General features: G+C 46.8%; 1 protein-coding gene across 1 annotated transcript in view; it reads left to right on the top strand.

The window, feature by feature from the left end:
• The first annotated feature begins 8853 nt into the window (after positions 1 to 8853).
• The window catches only part of ST7 (suppression of tumorigenicity 7), a 109717-nt gene continuing 98670 nt past the window's right edge, over positions 8854 to 19900 (top strand). The window contains exon 1 of the mRNA XM_015853627.3: positions 8854 to 9067. The gene's annotated coding sequence lies outside the window, so the exon portion shown is untranslated. The remainder of the gene's footprint in view (positions 9068 to 19900) is intronic.

The following is a 19900-nucleotide window of genomic DNA, read 5'->3' as shown; positions in this document are numbered from 1 at the left end:
TTTGAGTATCAAATTGCTTTCTGACGTAGCCTATTTTTGGTATTTATTTTTAGAGCGTTGCTTAAAACAGCCACAAACTTGTGGCCTGTTGGCTATTTCCAGCGTGTTTGGAGATTTATTGTAGTGTTGTCACCATACATGGTTTCCACCCACATTTACGAAGCATCTGCCTATGGGACTCTTCTTGAAATGTTTATCTTATAGCTTCATGTGGAAGAAACTGCAAGACAAAAAATAACACCAATTGTTTTTTTTTATCTGGAGAATACTTTCCCCATCTGATAGATCTGATGTTGAAAATGAATTTTAAAAGAAAAGGCAAAATTTGCTACAAATGATGTATTTCACTTCTGTGAATACATGGATATCATTATGAATTGGATGGCAGCGTGTTCCAAAAGATGCTGATTCCACATTCATGATGGAAAAACAGGCAGCTTCTTTTTTCTAGAAGTCAGTTATTTATCCAGGCTCCAGAAAGTGAAGCTTACACAAAGGTTATATTTTTGTTTACAGCTTGGTCCTGTTAATTACCTTAAACCGTTAAGTTACAGGTTTGCAAGAGAGAGGATCTAATCTTGTGCTGAGCATAAAGATGTACACAAAAGGTAGGTTACTATTTGGATTGGAATAGCAATGCCCCTGTATGCTGGTTGTCAGTGTTTGTTTTAAAAGGGTACAAAGCTGACTGAAGTTGTTGAAATTGCTGCTACTTTACAGTACTAAACTGCCTAGTAGAAGAATGAGGTTTGTTCTACAACAGCTTTCCTGAAGAATTACCCTCTTAATTGTCTTTATAGATCATCTCTTGAACCATCTTGTTCTTATTTAAAAGAAAGCTCATGAAAGCTGTACATGAGCTGATGGCACATCCAAAGTCACACTCCAGTCAGTCTGCCAATCTTCCTTAAGATCTAAATGCAAGCCTTGCTATGGCATTCTCTTCTACATACCCAAGAAGAATAAAAGGCTTAAAATACTTAAGAAGAATAAAATGGACAGTTAGGAAAACTGTTCATGGGCAGCAATGATGCAGGTAACTATTCTAGCTGTTAGAATGTTATGTGTGACCAGAATCAGTGCAGGCTGCAAGTCAGAATGCTATTTTTCTTAACTGAAATAAAAGGCTAATTTTAAATCTATTCCTAATAAAGAGGTATTTTATTGTGATGTGCTCCATGGTTTTGCTTTCCTCTCTGTTCATTCAATTCCACGATAGTCTCAGTTCCTGTCTTCAGAAAGTAGCATCCCTGTAAGATGCTCAATTCTAGCACGGATTTGGTAGAATAAATTTGTATTACTTGTACTTTGTTCCTTGATATGTTTAGTCTGAGACAGTTCTATGCCTTGGGCATCAAATCCATAAACCTACAGCGTCAGTAAAGCAATTTAGAAGTAAAACAAACACTCTGTTACTTTTTCTGGGCAGTACATTGTGTCATATATTGGAGTAATGATTCCCCAGAGGAAGCTGACAGGAGCTGATGAGTTGAGGTGGGTGGCACGTTGTGAGCTCTTTGTTTCAGTAGTTTTGGATATCAGTTGTGTTTTCATTGCTTTTCTAACTTATAGAGCTCTATGATTTAACAGAACAACTTATTGGTGGGATTTAAGATCTTTTGTGCAGGGAAAGCACCTTCTGAGAACTTATGCTGTGGCGGTTGTGACAGTGTGAACTAATACTTGTTTATATTCTATTTTTAATATAAAGACAAGCTTTGTATTGTGCAGTGTTGGTGTACAAGATATTACAACTTGTAATATGGACTTGTAGAAGGATCTGTTCTTGAAACATATTATACCTTACACATCTCAGTGCCTCCTTCCACTGAGGATTTTAACTTGTATGCAAGTAAATAATTGCTCCTGAACACATGAAACAGAAGTTGCGCTTCTGCTTTCAAATTCTCCTGAGCAACCCTTTTTTTATATGTCTGTTCTCACACTACAGGTAGTAGAAGGTGACTTTATCATTGCTGTCATTTTAGTTACATCATTTCTGTTTCTTGTGTTCTGCACACTTGAGTTCAATTCCTTTTGGAGAAATCTGCACTGGAAGTTCTGCTCTGGCTTTGCACCAAACTAATCAAAATCTGCTCTCTTTTAGTTTGAAGCCATTTCCTGTTGTGTCACAGCAGACCCTGCAAAAGAATCTGTCCCCTTCCTTCTTGCAGCGCCCCTTTAGATACAAGAAGGCACTCTCATGTCACCTTGCAGCCTTCTCTTCTCTAGGCTGAACAGCCCCACCTCTCTCAGCCCATCCTTGGAGAGCTGTTCCATCCCTTGGATTATTTTTATGGCCTTCCTCTGGATGCATTCCATCAGATCCACATCTCTCCTGTTCTGAGGACTCTGCATCTGGACACAGTACTCCAGGTGAGGCCTCACCAGTGCAGAGTAGAGGGGCAGGATCAGTCAGCAGGATCGCTGACATTCTGAGGTACCACACTGTAGGATGTCTCAGTCTAAGAACTGAGCATCTGCTGCAGAGCTTGTATCTGGACATGAGGTTTCCAGTGATGTTGATAGGAATGTTCAAAACCTTGCCGTGCTACTGAGGTACCAGCAAGGGCTCCAGCTGTGCCTGTTCCCAGGTAAGGCACTACATACAGTGATAATACAAGGTGTGTCACTGTGATCATAGGTATAAAGCTGTGATCAACTGTGGTTTTTCCAAGTTTCCCCTTCAGCATGGAGAAAAGGAGTCTGACACTGCAGCTCTGAGGAGCGTGAGCTGTTCTTCCTCTTTCAGTCTATCTTAATCCACACAAATATCTCTGTGAATCTTCTGTACCCACCATCTGAATGTTGACCCAGCACTTGTTTCTCCCATCTTTCTTACAACTTGCATTTATAACTTCCATGTCATTTGGAGAGTGAGGAAGGAGGTCAGCTAATTTCAAAATCAATCAGTATTCCAAAGACAAACAGACTTTTAAATACGCTTCCAGCTTTGCTGTGCCACTTCAAGTCCATGTCTGCACAAGCAGCTGGAGTAGAAATCTGAGCCATTCACAGTTTTAAGCGAAGTACCAGGAAGAAAAGTCAGCTTTCCTCTTTCCTTCTAAATGGCGCTGCGTTGTTAAACCAGTTTTCAGATGAGGTGAGATCAATGAAGTTGGCAGGTCTCTCATTTTGTTGTGGAAACATGAACATGAGAAAGCAGAACCGCAGTTGGCCAAAAAGCGGCTGTGGCGAAGGAGTCCAAAGGTCACAGACTTGATTGGAAGAGCTCTGAACAACAGCGTTAACAACCTTGAAATCTCTGAATGAAAAGGAGAAGTTTATCTTGGTTTTCATTCCACAGTGTGGCAGCATCAGCTGCACCTTGACTGCACTTAGTAGAGAGGTCTGTCAGCTCTGAAAGGAATAACTGATGGTAAAATCTAACGTTCCCCTCTAAGTTCCTGTAGGAACTTATTAACAATAATATTATTAGGGTAGGTGTTAGCAAAATTACATCTTCCTTGCTAATATGTACTAAAGCAGACTGTTCATCCAGCAGTACCTTGCATGTAAGCGCTGATGTCAGCTGAAGGGGTGAAATAAACCACCCTTTCTTCTGTCAGATACATATTAATGCATTTGAAGAGTGTTTCCAGACTGTGCAGCCTTTAGGCTAAGGATTAATACCAGCAATTCTAGTTGCAACGTGAAATTCAACACTCCTTGTCATTTCTCTACACCTTGCCCTTTGGTTTCTATTTGGACTGAGATGGGACATCTGATACAGACCTTCCCCTGTGTCTCCACAGCCTGCAGGGAGAGGTTCTTGTCAGCAGTGCCATAGGGGGGCTGTGAGTAAGCGATATAAGCAGGCCAAGTAGGAAGTAGGGTTCTGTCAGACAAGGGAAAAAAAGCACTTTGGTACTCACTGTTGCAAAGGCTTAGCAAGATTCAGCTCAGGAGCCAAATCTGTCTGTGACAGAGCGAAATTCAGTGTGCCATGTGAATGCAGCCTGTTCTGGTAACAGAGGATGTGCTGTTTGCTGTATCTGAACCTGCCTGCAGTCTGTTCCTGTTCCCTGTAGCAGCAGTAGTTATCTGCTCATGGCCCAGCACTGGGACTTCTCCATTTCCTTCGCCTAGATTTCTGGAAATGAGTAAAATATAAATGTCAGCGAGTTCTTGCCCCTCACTGCAAGACATTGAAGTCCTAGCGTGTGTTCAGAGAAGGGCAACGAAGCTGTGAGGGGTCTGGAGCACAGGCCTTGTGAGGAGTGTCTGAGGGAGCTGGGGTTATTTAAGTCTGGAGGAGTTTCAGGGGAGACCATATTGCTCTCTATAACTACCTGAAGGGAGGTTGTGGTAAGGTGGAAATTGATCTCTTCTGTGTAAACAGCAATAGGACTGGAAAGAATGGCCTTAAGTTGCAGATGTAAGGAAAAACTTTTAGAGAAAAAGAGTGATCAGTGATGTAATGGGCTGCCCAGGGGTGTGGTGGAGTCACTGTCCCTGGAGGTATTCAAGGAACATTTAGATGCTGTGCTGAGGAACGTGGTTTAGTGGGAAATATTGGTGATGGGTGGATGGTTGGACTGGATGACCCTGGAGGTCTTTCCAACCTTGGTGATCCTGTGATTCTTTATCCTCTTTTTACTGTGTCTTCATGCCTATGGGCAACCCATGTCCAGGATGAGGACCTATGAGATATGGTTTAGTGGCTGGTGGTAGCAATGGTAACGGGAGGATGGTTGGACCAGATGATCTTGTAGGTCCTTTCCAACCTTGTGATTCTATGATTTAAACAGATCTTTGGGAATCTGGGACCCATCTACATCTCACTCAGCTACCTCTGCTTTATGAACTGATAAAACAGGTCTAACCTTCACACTGATTGGAAAATCATAAGTATTATTTAAAATGTTTTTGGTCTGGCACACAAATGAGTACTTTTGCTTCCTAATAATGGTGGCATACTTTGAAATATGGCCATCTTCTTTTCAGCTGAAGTGTACTTTCATAGCAGCATCATATCTCACCTATAAGGTGCAGAGCAAAAGCTTCAGGCCAGGCACTCTGCACAGGAGCCTGTACTTTAGGCGTCTCTTTGTTTTAATGAAAATACATTAAGTTGTTAATTAAGCATGACTCTTCATTTTAACCTGCCTTATCATATGTTCAGGTCTGTGACAGAGAACTGTATGCTTTAAGCTGAAAACAGACTTTTCTATGTCTGGAAGCTGTTTTATTCCAAGTTCTGGATGCCTGAGAAGTGCTGGCTGTGCTGTGCCATCACTCCCTCCCATTGGCATGCCATACACAAGTATTGCAGATTTCGGTTTAGACTGCCATCTCCAGTTCATCCCGGATATTGTTTAATTAGTGTTTGGGTATGTTTGCATATCCAGTGTATGTGAGTGGATTAAATCTGCATATACACGTTTGTAGGTATGTGTAGGTATCCATGGGCATATATCTGGTTGCTTACCATGTACCAAGATGAAATGGCACCAGGCAGGGAGTTGCACGGAGGGTGCTGCTGCCGGTGGGGCTGGATGAATGTGAGTGCCTGGGCTGGGACTGGGTTGCCATCGCTTCCCAGTGCTCACAGGTGCCTGAAACCAATGCAGGGACTGCTTGTGCCCTATCTGAGCATCCTCAGAGAATGCTCCTGGACACCCCGGGCTATGAAGGCAGGGAAGGGCCTAGAGGGCAAGATAAGGGCCTAGAAGGCAAGATGTGTGATGCAGAGTGAGGCCCCTGTGTGTGCTCAGCACAGAGCAGAGGAGCTGATGGAGGCCTGATGGTGGCTGCAGCTCCTCAGAGGGAGCGTAGGGCAGCGCTGAGCTCTGCTCTGTGTAACAGCGACAGGTAGGTGGGACTTTAAAACTACCTGTTTGTTGTGTGCAGGTGGCAACTATTATTTCTTACCTGGCAGGACCTACATTCAAAAATAAACTTTATTCTTGAAAAACAACCAAAAGGAAGCATTCAGTGCCTCACAACTGGTAACTGTCAGTGCCTCCACTTCCTGATTCAGTTTAGCAAAGTCATCAGCAGCTGCCTGAGAAGCCGAGCAGGCTGACACTTAGGCAGCAATTGGAGGCAGGGGCTGGAGTGCCTGAGGAGCTGTGAGGGAGCACTGGAATGAGGAAGCTGTGTGCAGAATCACAGCAGAAAGGTAACAGATGCTTTTCTAGTGATCTGTACGCGGTGATCACTTCACTGTACGCTGTTAGGTCTTGACCTAGCAAAGGAGTGAGTGTCTGGAGCCAGATGACACAATAAAACCCTAATAAAATCTCTTTATAGTACTGAGCAGTTTGCCTTTTTGACTTGTAAAATGTGTGTTGTAAGACTTTTTATTGATACTCAGCACCCTTTGCTACCAGAATAGAAAGAGGAGAGTGAAGTGGTGTTAAAGAGAGCCTGAACTGCAAACACCTCCCGCGCGTGAGCTCCTTCAGTGGCACAACAGAAGCTCAATCCATCACACGAGAGCACACAGACGCTCACGGCTCAGGATACCCCAACCAGCAATTCCTCTTCACCACATGCAGACTTTTGTCGTTGGACACACGGATCCTCTTTCCTGATTGTTTTTAATGGGAACTGATCATAGTTCTGCACTATAGGCAATAATATTCTCAGTGCTGCAGTGTATAGACAGAAATGATACAAACGACAACTATGCTGAGTGCTTGTTGTTCTCTTTAACCTACACGTAAGAGAACATCAGGTGAATATTTTCATTTAGAAATAGCCATGCGATGGGATAATGTTGATTTTTTTTTCCAGATGTGATGCATCTAAAATATTTATATCCCTTCTAACTGGAAAAAGGAGACTGAGATGTTTCCAATGTGGTTTTCTTTGGTATATACTTTACCTAAAAAGGTCCTGTTTGTAGTTATGTTGGAAGTGCCACCTGAACATTGGAATTTACAAAGGCTTCATGATTATTAGTGGGAAAACCTGTCAGTCCCACAGCAATAGAGTCACGTAGGGACAACAGCCCCTTAATCAGAGGATCCTGAAGCTGCAAATGCTCATGGCCCAGCCACAGCCCCAACCACAGCATGGCCCATGGAGGAGCACATCTGTGTGTGGCTGCCTCCCACCAGGAGTTATATGTCTGTACAAATGCACACTGACTGTGCTGTAATGTCTTGTAGCTACTGTAAACATCCTGGAGAAGTGACCGCATTCTTTCTGTGGGGCCTTTCCAATGGCAGACTTGAAAACGTCGGGAGAGCGAGGGTATGATCTGTCTATAAACATCGATGGGGCTCCATGTCCTTTTGGTGCTGCTTACAGAAACACCGAGCTGTGCATTAAGTTGCTGGGCAGCGCTGTCCCAATGCAGGCTGCAGAAACACCAAGGGGAGAAGCTGTGACAACAAGCTGCAGTGCGGGCACTCATGTTTGTAAGTGATGTAGCATCAGAAAGTAGGTGATGGTAACCGACCTGTGCACATCTGTGCTGCCATACGTTGTTTTGTGCAGAAATGTGTCCCTGAGAGAGCCAAGGCAGAAGAAAAAGCACGTCACAAAAGAAATGTTTTACTACGTGATGCTTATGCTTCATACACGCTTTTCCTTAGTAAGACGTTAATTTCTCTCACCGTGCAGAGCCTTCCGAGTGGGGGTTTTAGGGCTCAGGACGGTGCTGAGCAATGCACGACAAACGGCCGCTGTGAGCCTGAGGGATGGGCAGAGGAACTGGGAAAAGAGCCGAACCGAACAAAGCTCCTCTGTGCTCCGGATCCCAGAAGAGCGAGCCCCGGTTCGGGCTGCGCAGTGCAAACACCGGCTAAAATCCTTGTGCAAACACACACCACCAAGAATAAAGTTGCAGCGTGCGCGGCTTTTTTCTTTTCCCCTAATCGTTCCCGCTATTAATCTTGCTCCCTCTCCCTCCCTCCCGCTCCCCCCGGAGCCTCCGGCCGTTTCGTTCCGTTTCATCATGCTGCCGGTGCCCGTTGCGGCCGCCGCGCTCCCCCCGCAGCTCAGGGGCCGGCCCGGGGCCGCCTCGCAGCACGTGGCCGAGCCGGGGCTCGCGGGGCCGCGCTCTGCCTTCCCCGCCCCCGGCCGGGACCGACCCGCGCTCCGCCGGGCGCTGCGAGCTGCTGCCGGGCTGGGGCCGCGCGGACGAGTCCATTTGAGCGGCTGGGAGCTGGGATCCGGGAGCCGGGATCCAGGGGCTGGGAGCCGAGCCCCGCGCACAGCGGCACAGGCGCGCTGCTAATCCGTGGCAGCAGCATTGAGCGCGGAGCGTGCTGTACGGTTGGGTTTTTTTTGCCTTTTTTCTTTTTTTTTTTCTTTTTTTTTTTTTTTTTTCCTTCTCCAAAACATGGCTGAAGCCGGGATGGGCTTTCTGGAGCAGCTCAAGTCGTGCATCGTCTGGTCGTGGACGTACCTGTGGACGCTGTGGTTTTTCATCATGCTCTTCCTGGTGTACATCCTGCGGGTGCCGCTGAAGATCAATGACAACCTGACCACAGGTACGGCTCCCGCCCGCCGCCAGGCGGCCCCCGCCCCGGACGCCGACCCCGCGGGGCCCCAAGCGGCCGCTCCCGACCCCGCTCCGGCGGCGACCCCCGGTACCGGCCGGGCCCGGCGGGGCCGGAGCCTCGAGGAGCCGCGGGGCTGGGCGGCGGACACGGCGCCGGCAGCCGGAGGGGAGCGGGGCTGTGCTCGGGCGGCGGGGTCCCGGCACCTCCGAAGCGGCCCGGCCGAGCTGGGCCCCGGGCGGCCGCGTCTCGCGGTAGCGGCCCTGCGGGCGGCCGCCCCTTCCCCGCCGAGTCCTGCGCCGCTGAGCCCCGGGAAAGCAGAGCGGAGCGCGGCCTCGGGGCGGGCGGGCGGCGCGGCCCTGCTTGGCCGGGGCCTGTGTGCCGCTCCGTGCCCTGCGGAATCACTGCGGGACCGGGACGTGCTGCAGCCCGAGGAGAGAGGGCGGCGAGCGCCACGAGTGCTCGGGATTCGGTTGTGGTCGTGTGCGCTCACGGGTGTGAATTAAAGCTGGGAACGGTTCGCCTCAGGCTGCGTGTGCGGGCTGCCCGCGGACAGCTGGGCATTACCGCTGGGCATCGAGACCTGCCGGACTCCCAGGCGAAGCACGCAGGTATCAGCACATTGGTGTTTTATCGCCTTGCGCTCCACAGCACGCATAGAAGTTACCTGCTGGTGCTCTACCCCGTGTCCTTAGGCAGCACGAGCTGCTCCTGCCCACGGGGAGTGCAGGTAAAGGTTAAAGATCGCCTGGTGAGCACGGGCTGCTGCCGGCTGGACTTTGCTGTTGCCTGGAGGTGGTTTCACAGCGCTCTTCCCGTGGCCCTTCTACCCCAGGAGCAGGCAGATGTTGGCCTCCAAGCACTGAGCTGTGCCTCTGCTGCTCAGCTCTCCAAGCATTGAGCTGTGCCTCTGCTGTTCAGCTGTTTGTGCCGCTCTTACTGTGGAAACGGCAAATAACAAAACTGCGGCCTTCCTCCACCATCTCATTCTTTTCCTGTACTATTGGGACTAACAGGGAATTTAAGTCTCTTGGGCAGAAATAGATGCAGCGTGTTCAGTTCAACGAGCGTAAGCCACAACAATCAGAAGCAATTTGCATGCCCTGTGTGCCTGCTCTCACCTCGTTCCAGCAGCACCTTATCTCTTATCTCTAGTGTAGTGTGAGAGCGTGTGAATAGGAGCCTGGCAGGGCAGCTCATCCCTTCTGGGAGCGTTCTTAGGAGCCGGGGGCGGGGTATGAGGGATTCGGGAGGGAAAGTGTGTGTGGAAAATTCCTGGTTTCTTTGGGGGATACAGACAGAATGGTTATTGAGGCGGGTGTGCCCGTGGGATTAGGGAATACAAAGTGGAACTGATACATTTTCCTGCTCAGTCCATGAGGTATGTAAGCATTTTTTAACAGGATCAATCCTTCCGTGTCTGACAAAAATGAGATACTGGATCGCTCTTCTGAGTTACTCAGAGCCGTAAGCGTTCAGCCCGCTGGGGAGTTATCACTGTTAGGATGGACTTTGCTCCAGCTATTATGGCTTAAGGCTGAATGCCGCTGTTGGAGTCAGCAGAAACATCATGGTGTTCACCAATCTGAGCCGGGCCCTCAGGACTTTATCTGGAAATTGTTTCTTTTTCCCAGGTTTGTTTTCATTTTCAGTTGCAAAGACTGAAGAAATTACCAGCCGGTCCCAAAGTGTGTGATGAAAGTCAGTCACGGTGGGGGAACGATAGGGCAGTATGGCCTTAATGCATTGTCTGTGCCTTAAAGCCATTTGTTTCAAGCTCAGCCCTGGCAATAAGGTGGAGTTTTTGTTGGTGGTGATGGTGTGTTTTGTTGTTGCTTGAAAGCTTTTGTGACCGAATGAAAACCCATCTGATTCATTGTGGCTTTTCTTTACCAGGGCCTGCTGGCACTGGGCTGAGGTTCCTCACAGTCTCACAGAAACTCACGCCAGCTCTGATGCCAACTGCATTTATCTCAGTAACGTGAAAATCAAAGCACTGCTAGCAAAACTTGGGGATGACGTAAAAAGCAATAAGGCAATTAACAATGGCTGGGCATTGTCCCAGGAAGATCTGAATCTGTTGGTGAATGGAGGTCAGTCAAGCAAAATGGTTTGCAGCATCACCAAGCAGCCAAGGAGAGAAACGCAGCCCTTGTTCCTTAGGTGTGGTTTGCACCTCGTAGGATCGTGCCTGCAGTTGGCTGCTGTGTTATGCAAGAGTTCCATCAAGGATAATGTTGTTTCTAAGGTTGTCTGTGTTTCATCCAGCGCTAAATTGGTCTTCAGCAAGAGCTTGTGCAATAGGCTGTGCAGCATCAGTGGTCGAAGGAAGCAGGGGAGGTTTCACCAAATAGACCCGTGGTCAATTATAGCTTTAAATTTTAATAAGATCAAGCGTGGGGCTACTTCTCTTTTGTTGCTGGGCAGATGTGCTTGCCCTGAGCACTTTGTGGCTCTGGCCAAGCTGGTAGCACAAGTTGTTATCCTCTGTGTAATTTGGCTTGCAGGCCTGGAAGTCTTTGCAGTTGTGGGCAAGTGTATTTTCAGTGCCCTCCACGGAGAGTAGATGACTGCAACGTAACCAGAGAGAAACCTCCTTGGTCATATTAAAGAAGCTTCCAATAAATCTAAATTCTTGTGTTTCAAAGGTTTTGGAATTTAATTGAAGCTCGTTGCACAAATGAAGTCATCGAGTCCTTCACAAATGGAAATGTTTGAGCTATTATAGCTGTATTATACCATATAGCAGGAAGCAATTGAGGAGACTTAACACGTGGGGTTAAAATATTAAACACAGAATAAGTAATTAAGGAAGCGGATGTTACCATCTTACTCCGAAAGAACTAAAATAAACACGATTCCTTTATATAATGAATGTGCTGTATTTTTCTTCCATGCTGGCACTCGCGCAATTTCTGAATGCCACATTAATCTGAAACAGGACACACCTCTTATAAAAATGTGCAGCCCTGCTCGTTTCTTCCTGACATAATTTGCCTTTTTGTTCATGTCCTAAGAAGGAGAGAGGCCCGAAAGCTGAAGTTTCTGACTATTACGTTTGTCCTTCTGAAGTGCAATAGGACAAATGAGCTGCACCCAGCATCTTACAGCACTCACAGGAAGGCTCCTCAGGAATTTGTAGGTTGAAGATGGAAGAGAAATTAGGAAACTGGCTTTCCTAAAAGTGTGGATAGTCTGTGGCAATGAGCCGGTGCAGCTCTGTAGATGTCTGTATGGTGATACTGAATTCGCTCAGGACATCCCGCTTAGCTGAAGCAGGGCAGCCCGGTGCTGCTGCCAGCTGAGCATCTGAAGGAGGGTCAGGAACCGGTGGTGACAGAAAGTGAAGGGTGTCATTCTGAGGTCAGAATGGACATGAGAACAGAGGAGCAGGAGCACGTCACCTCAGCTGAGAGCTGCTCCTTGTGGCAGAGTTGGCTTCTGGGGTGCACCGACGTTTTTATTTCTCCTCCTCCTCCTCCTTCTTCTTCTTCTTTTTCTTCTTAAATTCTGGTGATCCTACTGAAATAATTACGGAGGGTTTTAATTCCGTGGGTTCTGTGACCATGTGTAATAGGATTCTCTCAGAGCCCAGAGCCTGAAACGCTGTGCCCGGTGCCAGCCATCTGGAGAGGGGAAGAAAGAGGCTGGTGTGCATGGTGCTGTAACACTAGCCAGCACCAGATTACTCAGTTACAGCCAGGTTTTGTGCGTGAGTGGGCAGGAGAGCTGAGCAGACGTGTTCAAAGTGTTCCTCTGTTCTCGGTAAAATTAGGATAACACTTTCTTTTCATCCAAGAGTGTTTTCGAAGACGCAGAACTGACAGCTTTTCAGGCAGACAGGGTCTGCAGTAATTCGGTCCAGCTACAGTACATTCACTGATGTGTGCGTAACACAGGCTTAGATAAATAAAGTACTTGGACCACTGCAGTAAATCTGTCCTGCTGCACCTTCGTTTTACCCAAGCTATCCAGAATTTAACCAAGCAGGAAAGTTGTGTGTGATTCTGTACGTGGGAATATTGCAGGAGATGAATAGATGAGGTGTGAGCAGATGGAGCGCTGCTCTCGGGTTGGATGTGCTGCCTTTGGGGTGGCAGTGACTGCTGATGAAGCTCATGTAATCCTTCTGAATTCCATTCTCTAGTTGTCCTGATCTTGCAGATCTGTACTCGAGTGCTCTCCAACAAGTTATAATTGGGGTTCTGGCTGATGATGACAAGTTATATGTGTCCTGGCAGCTCAAAGGACCAGCTGCACCCTGGGGTACACCAGGCAAAGTGTGGCCACTGGGTGGTGAGGGGAGGGTTGTCCTCTCTGCTCTGTGCTGTGCGGCCTCACCTCCTGCACTGGGTGCTGTTTGGGTGCCACAATATGAGAAGGACATACAGCAAAGGCCAGGGAGTTGCAAATGGATTAAAAATGAAGGAACAACTCTCCATTTAAAAGGAGCAGGGCAGCTGAGGTTCAGGCATTGCTGCTAGTTGCTCAGCCTTTCAAAGCCAGCTCTCCTTATTAGGATGGGTTTCCTTGGGAGTGTTTACGGTGTGAGCCACAGAAAAGAATGTGGTGTTGTGACAACAGGCAACTGGGAGCTGGATTCAGATTCCACCAAAAGGAGGTGGATAAATTATTAACTCCCAGAAGGTGCAGTGCTGATTTCCTTATTTTTTAGCTATAAACTGGACTGTTGAAAGTAACATGTTAAGTCTGTGAGTGCTCCTGGCATGGCTGGCATTAATTCTATGCTTAGATTTCACAGAATAAATCATTTCAGTTACATACAGCTGCAGTTTGTTGCAGCGCTGCTCGGCCCCTTGGCCCCAAATTACTTGTATTTAATTTCGGTGTTTCTCAGAATGTAAATGAAGGCTTTTCCTAAATACTGCTCCTACTTTCCCCGCAGCCCTAATGGAATTAAAGTAAATCTTGTTTTCCTTACTGTCAGCTTCCGTCTGCAGCTGTATGGGTTGCAGCCTGATGAAGATTGGTAGCTGGTGTGTAATTGAACTCCAGAGGTTTCTTTGGTGTTACTTTTTGGTGTGTGCTTTGGGGGATGGAGAAAGAAAATGGTTGTTGGGGTATAAGCTGATATGCATATAGGCTGGTTTCCACCTATGAAAGACAAGAGGTGCTCAGTGTTGTCAGTGCCTGCTTCTGGAGCAGCAGCTGACAGGAATTAGGGGGCTGCTGTCACCTCCACACAGGCAAAATTGTGTTTGGGGGGGGGTGGTATGTCTGTGCTTTAAAATTGATTCGGAAATGTGCAGCAATCCCTGAGAAGAACTACAAAGATTCTATGAAGAACACCTCACACTGATAGAGTAAGGAAGCTCCAACAGTTCAGCTAACCACAGAGAGGCCATAAAGGCAACTTGACTGTAACTATGGAGGAGTGAGAGCCAGAGCCCAGTTAAACATCCAGCCAGCTTCCAGAGTATTCAGACGTAAAATACATATGTTATGTTTGGCCAAACTGGGGCCACAGTAATCTAAGGTCTGAAGAAGCAGCCTTGCTGTGAGACATTCTGAGTGCAGTTCAGTAACTAACAGAAATAAAGTACTGGTGTGTGGTTGATCAGAGCCTGAGCTACACTGTGGGAAGAAAATAGCAGGTACTAATATTGTCTTTAAAGCAGAAAAGGCAAAGTTACAAAACTGGGTGTCTGCAGGCTGAGTCCTGTGGTACATTGTGCTGGTGCTGCGGTGCTTCTGGGGGTGCCAGGGCTCTCGTGCCCAGCTGCTGCACCCCAGGGCCCAGTGCTGCTGGGTCAGCTGACGAGGTCGGTGTTTGAGCTGTGCCTTGTAGAACAGAAAGGGCTGTTTGTCTCGTTGGCAAGTGGTAAAGCAAATAAAGCAACTGAAGTGGCAGCGTACGTTGGGTGAACTCGCAGTTTCTTCTGGGCTCAAGTCTGCAAAAGCAAACATGGTAGTCAGGAAACGATGAAGTTGCAGTCTTTCTCAACTCGGTGCAACTGCTGTACTATTCAGCCTTTTATTACAAGGCGACTTGTTTAAGTAGGTGTTTTATATTTAACAGAGTGAGGCCCTTCTCCCAGCATCTGCGAGTATGTCAAATGCAGCTGTATTGAAGTGTACAGGAAGAACTAAGGCACGGGGAAATGAGACTTTGATCCTGCAAATCTTTAATGACATGATTTGTTCTGCGAGCACAAATCCCGAGTTGTACTGAAAAGGTCGTAATAATGTGTGTGAAGTCTTAAAGATGGGGGCTAAACAGCTTATCAGGGCACTACTAGGAGTGCTTACCAGGAGGCCTGTAGCAAAGCTGGGGGTAGAGTCCCCTTCTCCATCCAGAAACAGTCTTCCCCTTTGTTGTTTGGTGATCGCATCTAATTTAGATACTTTTACAGGAGCTACTTCCATAAGGTTTTCAGGGCATTTGTCAAAGAATTGAAGAGAAGACCCGACGTGGTCCCCTGGCAGACTGTGAGGTATTAGTGGGAGCGTTCTTCCTGTGTTAATTGTCGGGGGCCCCTTCCACCTGTTTTTAAATCAGCTCTTTGTGGCACTGGAGGCATCTATTGAAAGATTGTATTATAACCTCGAGCTTGTCCTCGTGCCTGCACAGCGTCACGTGGCCCAGTGATGCTGTGTAAATACTAATGAGTGAAAGTTGCTTTGTGAGCCGCCGGCACAGCCTAATTGGTTTTGTTATGTTCCTTAGGCCGGCACTATGGAGGGGCAGGTCAGCACCGAGAACACTGCGCTTAAGCAACATTAATACAGTTAAAGAGCAGAGTTAATGTCGTGCTTTCAGAAGGCAGGACAAACAAGTTGTTACTGTTAAGCCTGAGGAGACGATCTAAATTCAAAGTCCAAATCAAAACTCGCCAGCTGCTAAGAGAAGACAAAGATTTATTGTTGCATAGTCTAAATTGGAGATTATCACGGTGGTAAGTTCAGTGCTGAAATGATTAAGTGCACTTAAATATACCAATTAGTCGAAGGGTAAAAGCTATAGGGCAGAAATGAAATGCAGTCGTCTTAGGATTCCTCTTGAGCACAGTGTGCCAGCTGTAAGCAGGAGATTTAATTTCCAGCTCACTTTCTAGAAATAAACTTGGCTTATTAAATGTCAGGCCTGTTAGGCTGCTGTGTTAGTTCTTATGCCCAGCAGCAAGGCTCGTGGAGATCGTATTTAAAGCACAAGAAATGTTATTGTTGGTATCGGTTTATTTTGTAAGGCTGTCATTAATTTCTCAAGAAAACGTGCCTGCAACCTGAGCCTGTTGTAATTATTGGTTTTTGTGTAAATAAATGTTTTGATGGCAGCTCCTGTGTGTTTCATGCTGCAAATTGTTTACAGCATGGCTTGCTCTGGGGTGAGGTTATACGATCTATTAGCACGCTTGATCTTCCACATGAATTTTCTCCTGCTATTTTTAATTCTGAAGTACACTCGATAGCAGCACGCCTGCATGGTACATTTTGCACAAACCCCAGTGTTAGAGTTCTACACTGGTAATTTCCTCCAATTAACAAAATAAGGTTGACCCAGACCTGCTGCAGGAGCACAGCTGGTCCCAGCCCCTTGTGCAGGGGACAAGAGGACGGGGGAAGGTCCTTGAACGTGACTGTGGCAGCTCCTCAACCAGGAGCTGGTGAGCCCTGCTGGGAGACGGAACCCAACAGCAATCCCTGATGCACAGCTGCTGTTAGGAGACAGCAGGGTCTGCAGGAGAGGAGGTGGACTGGCTGTTTACACAATATGATAGTGACAGGACAAGGGGGAATGGCTGTAAATTAAGAGAGGAGAGATTTATATTAGAAAGAGATTTTTTACCCAAAGAACAGTGAGACGCTGGCACAGGCTGACCATGGGAGCTGTGGATGTCCCATCCATGAGGTTCTCAAGGCCAGGTTCTATGGGGCCCTGGGCAGCCTGAGCTGGGGGGTGGCAGCCCTGCCCATGGCAGGGAGTGGAGACTAGATGATCTTTAAAGCCTCCTCCAACCTAAACCATTCTGTGTTATGTCAGTGCTTGGCTTTATGAAGGCATCTGTGACCTGTCCAGAGTAGGCTCCTGTGTTGGGTCCCTGTGTCAGTCCATACAGCCCTTTGGGTTAGGACTGAGAAGGAGTGATACAAGTGCAGTACCTCCTTAGCAGTAGATATTGTCCTCCACATTAACTTGAATTTCCCTCTGAGAAAATTGCCAAGACTCTGCTATTTTAACCTGCTGACTTCAGCTGGTTAACAGCAGCCACTAAAGCCATTGTCACTGTGGGTCAGGGAGACCCAGCCCATGCAGAGTTACAGGACATCCCAAGGTGCCTGGATTTCAGGATTCACTTTGGGCTGGTGAGTGAGGATTTGGGCTGTGCTGCAGTGGGGGCATTCTGTCAGCCACTCCCCTGCAGCTGGGATTCTCACCTGTGGTTTCCCAGCCCAATTCCTCCACCTTCTGTGATGATGCAGGAACTGTGTTGTGTGGAAATAAAGAGCTGGAGAGGTCTCTCTGGGTCAGTGACTGCAGTCCTTAGCCACCTTTTCCCAACCTTCTCATAAACCATTGCACTGGGAGATTTTTGCACAGCTTGATTGCTCTGATGGTGGTCAGAAACCTTGTTCTAATTCCAGCCCAATATGGTCCTGACTGGTTTGCATGCAGTTGTGCTTTCTCTTTTAGCTTTAAAACCTGTGGGGCTGCTCCAAGAATTGCTCCCCAGTGTATTCACGTGGATATTTCCCTCCTACAAACTGGTCTGCTCTCGTAAAATGTCTGTATTTCCTTGTTCATGCTATTCACACCTGACCTGTTTCAGTTTTCTGTCCCTTTCATTATTGGGTAGGAAGCTTTGTACATAGTATTCCAGAGATAAGGCTCTGGTAACTGCTTTCTACATACAGCATTTCTCACCTGCCACTGGGAATACTTCGCCATGTATTAAAGTGGTTAAATTACCTTTTTGTGTCAGCATCTCCGTGGAGAGAGGTGGTAGCACTGTGGTCATGTAATTCATCTGGGTGCTCCTGTCCCTGCAGCTGGCCAGCTGCAAGCAGCAGCTCTTGTTCTGCTATTTGGACCATTGACATCGATCTGCTGTATTTCATTGCAGCTCGCGTGGCCTCTGCTTCTCCCTGTGCAGTGTTTCATTTCTCTCTGTGTTGGCATCTCATACCAGTCTTCTCCTGCACCCTTCCGGTAATGAAATTATGCCTCTGTTCCTCTTATCACAATACTTATTTTCTTGCACTTGCAGTTTACCTCCATGTAAAACAGTTTTGTTCATGTTCAAAAGTGAAGCGGGGATTCCTTTTGCAATCTGCTCACCTTACAGTCTCATTCTTGACATTGCTGGAATGATCTCGCTGGCTTGGTGGGTTTATATTGATGCATAATGCATGAGTTCAGACAGCTCTTAAGGCATAGTTCTGTCTGACTTCAGCAAATACGAATTTATTTCTGTGCTTTTTGTCCTCCCTCAAAGCAGAGGGGAAAGTTTGAGCATCCTGGGTCTGGTGGGCATTATGTACGCAGAGCTGATGTTGCTTTATTTTAAAGCATTGACTCATAGATGAGCATCTACGAGATGATAGAAATATAATGTAACTTTCCGCAGTTATTTTGAGCCAGTCCGTTGAGGTTTTGGACTCTCTGAAGCAGTCGGCAGAGCTCCTACTGCCTTGTGATGAAATGACTGTGTTGCCCCTATACAGGTTTTTGACATCACATTCTTCTAGGGGAGACTATTGAGCATGAATGACTCCCAGGCACCTCCCTGCCACATGAAATGAGCCTGTATGTATTTGCTGTTGTACTGTGGGACATCGCAGGTATCACAAAACTGAGAACTGATAGCAGCGCAGAGCAGCTGGTGTTAAATATAGATGGGTAGTGTGCACTGTGGGTTAGAAAAAGCCTGCTTGTCTAAACTCGAACCACAAAGTTTCTCTGATGCTTTTATATTTAAAGAGTTTTGATCAGTTGTCATCCCACACATCTGTCTAAACTCCGTGAGCTTTCTAACAACGTGACAAATTTATACCATATGAACCAAACCCAGTAACTGGAAAATTATTCAGCTGGAGGGTTTGGGTGACTGAAGTTCTGTTCTGCTTTCAGGCAGCTCAGGTAGACACACAGTTCCTCATTCTGCTGCAGGCAGTTATTAATTATTGAACATCTTTGTTGATTAATTACTTTTATTTAGGATTCTGATTATAGATCTGTAAATGTACATCTTTGCAAATGCTCTGTGAGTCAGGACCTGCACATGGTTGCTAAATGCATCAGCATCACTGGCTGCTTGCTGTAGCAGTAAGGGCTGAAATGCATGTTCTTCAATATCTTCATTACAAACCAGTTCTTCCCTATGTATGGTGGAGCTCCCCTTGCTGTGCCACAGAAGTGCATGAGCTGGTACACTTTTGTACTCTCACTTCATAGTGAGGCTGCTGGAAGTCAGTTTGGCAGGTTTTCCTGGTATAAATCAGATCAGCCTCCAGTCCGTTCTTGTAAATTTGCTCAGGAATCGTAGAGTATCCTGAGTTGGAAGGGACTCATAAGGATCATTGAGTCCTACTCTGAGCTCCACACAGGACCACCCAGAAATCAGACCTTATGTCTGAGCATGTTGTCCAAACACTTCTTGAACTCCATCAGCGTGGGGCTGTGACCACTGCCCTGGGCAGCCTGTTCCAGTGCCTGACCACCTGGTGCTGAAGAGCCTTTGCCTGATATTCAACCTGAAGCTTTAAATACTGACCCAGCATGGTCACTGGCAGGGCAGCTGCAACCCTCAGGGCTATTCCTGAGCTCACTCTGGAGCTATCATCTTTGCAGTTGACCTTGAGAGCTGTGGAGGAGCTTTGGTTTATCCCAAGGCGAACACTGTAAAGGACAACAAACACAGACAAAGGGAGAAACAGCCACAGAGAGAACCCACAGAGATTCCATTTAGCTCTCTTACATCCACTGTAAACTGTAGTAGTACCCTGTACCTGTTCAGCTGTACCTGAGCCCACCCCTTGGCTCATGGATAACCAAGGGCTTTGTTCTCTCCCATTCCCCCTCCCTCCTTAGATTTTAATCAGATTCTAATCATTGACTTATAAATAAGTTGGTATTAGAAGTATCTTCCCTCTTCCGTTTTATAGTGTTAGTTTATTTGGTTTGTGTATTTTAAACGAACAGTCTGGAATTACACCTCCGGGATAATGTTTTCAGAAGCACCTCTGTGGTTTCATTGCTTTAGTCAGCCACTGTTTTACTTGTGAACACTCATTGCTTTATATGTTTGGTATAATGGGCATAGCAATAAACCAGAAAGTGCTTTGGTAGCTTTAAAAAGATCATTAAGTGTCTGATATATGGTCTGATATATACACAATATTCTCCTTTATCTGTACGTTACTGTGATTTTGTCCTGTGTGTCTTACTGCTGATTTGCAGGAAGTTGTTATCAGTTTTGAGTAGA

This window comes from Coturnix japonica, chromosome 1, assembly GCF_054131305.1.
Source record: "Coturnix japonica strain WE chromosome 1, WE-NBRP24, whole genome shotgun sequence".
NCBI classification, from domain to species: Eukaryota; Metazoa; Chordata; class Aves; order Galliformes; family Phasianidae; genus Coturnix; species Coturnix japonica.
The sequence above is the reverse complement of the archived record's forward strand: the minus strand, read 5'-3'. Positions and strand labels throughout refer to the sequence as shown.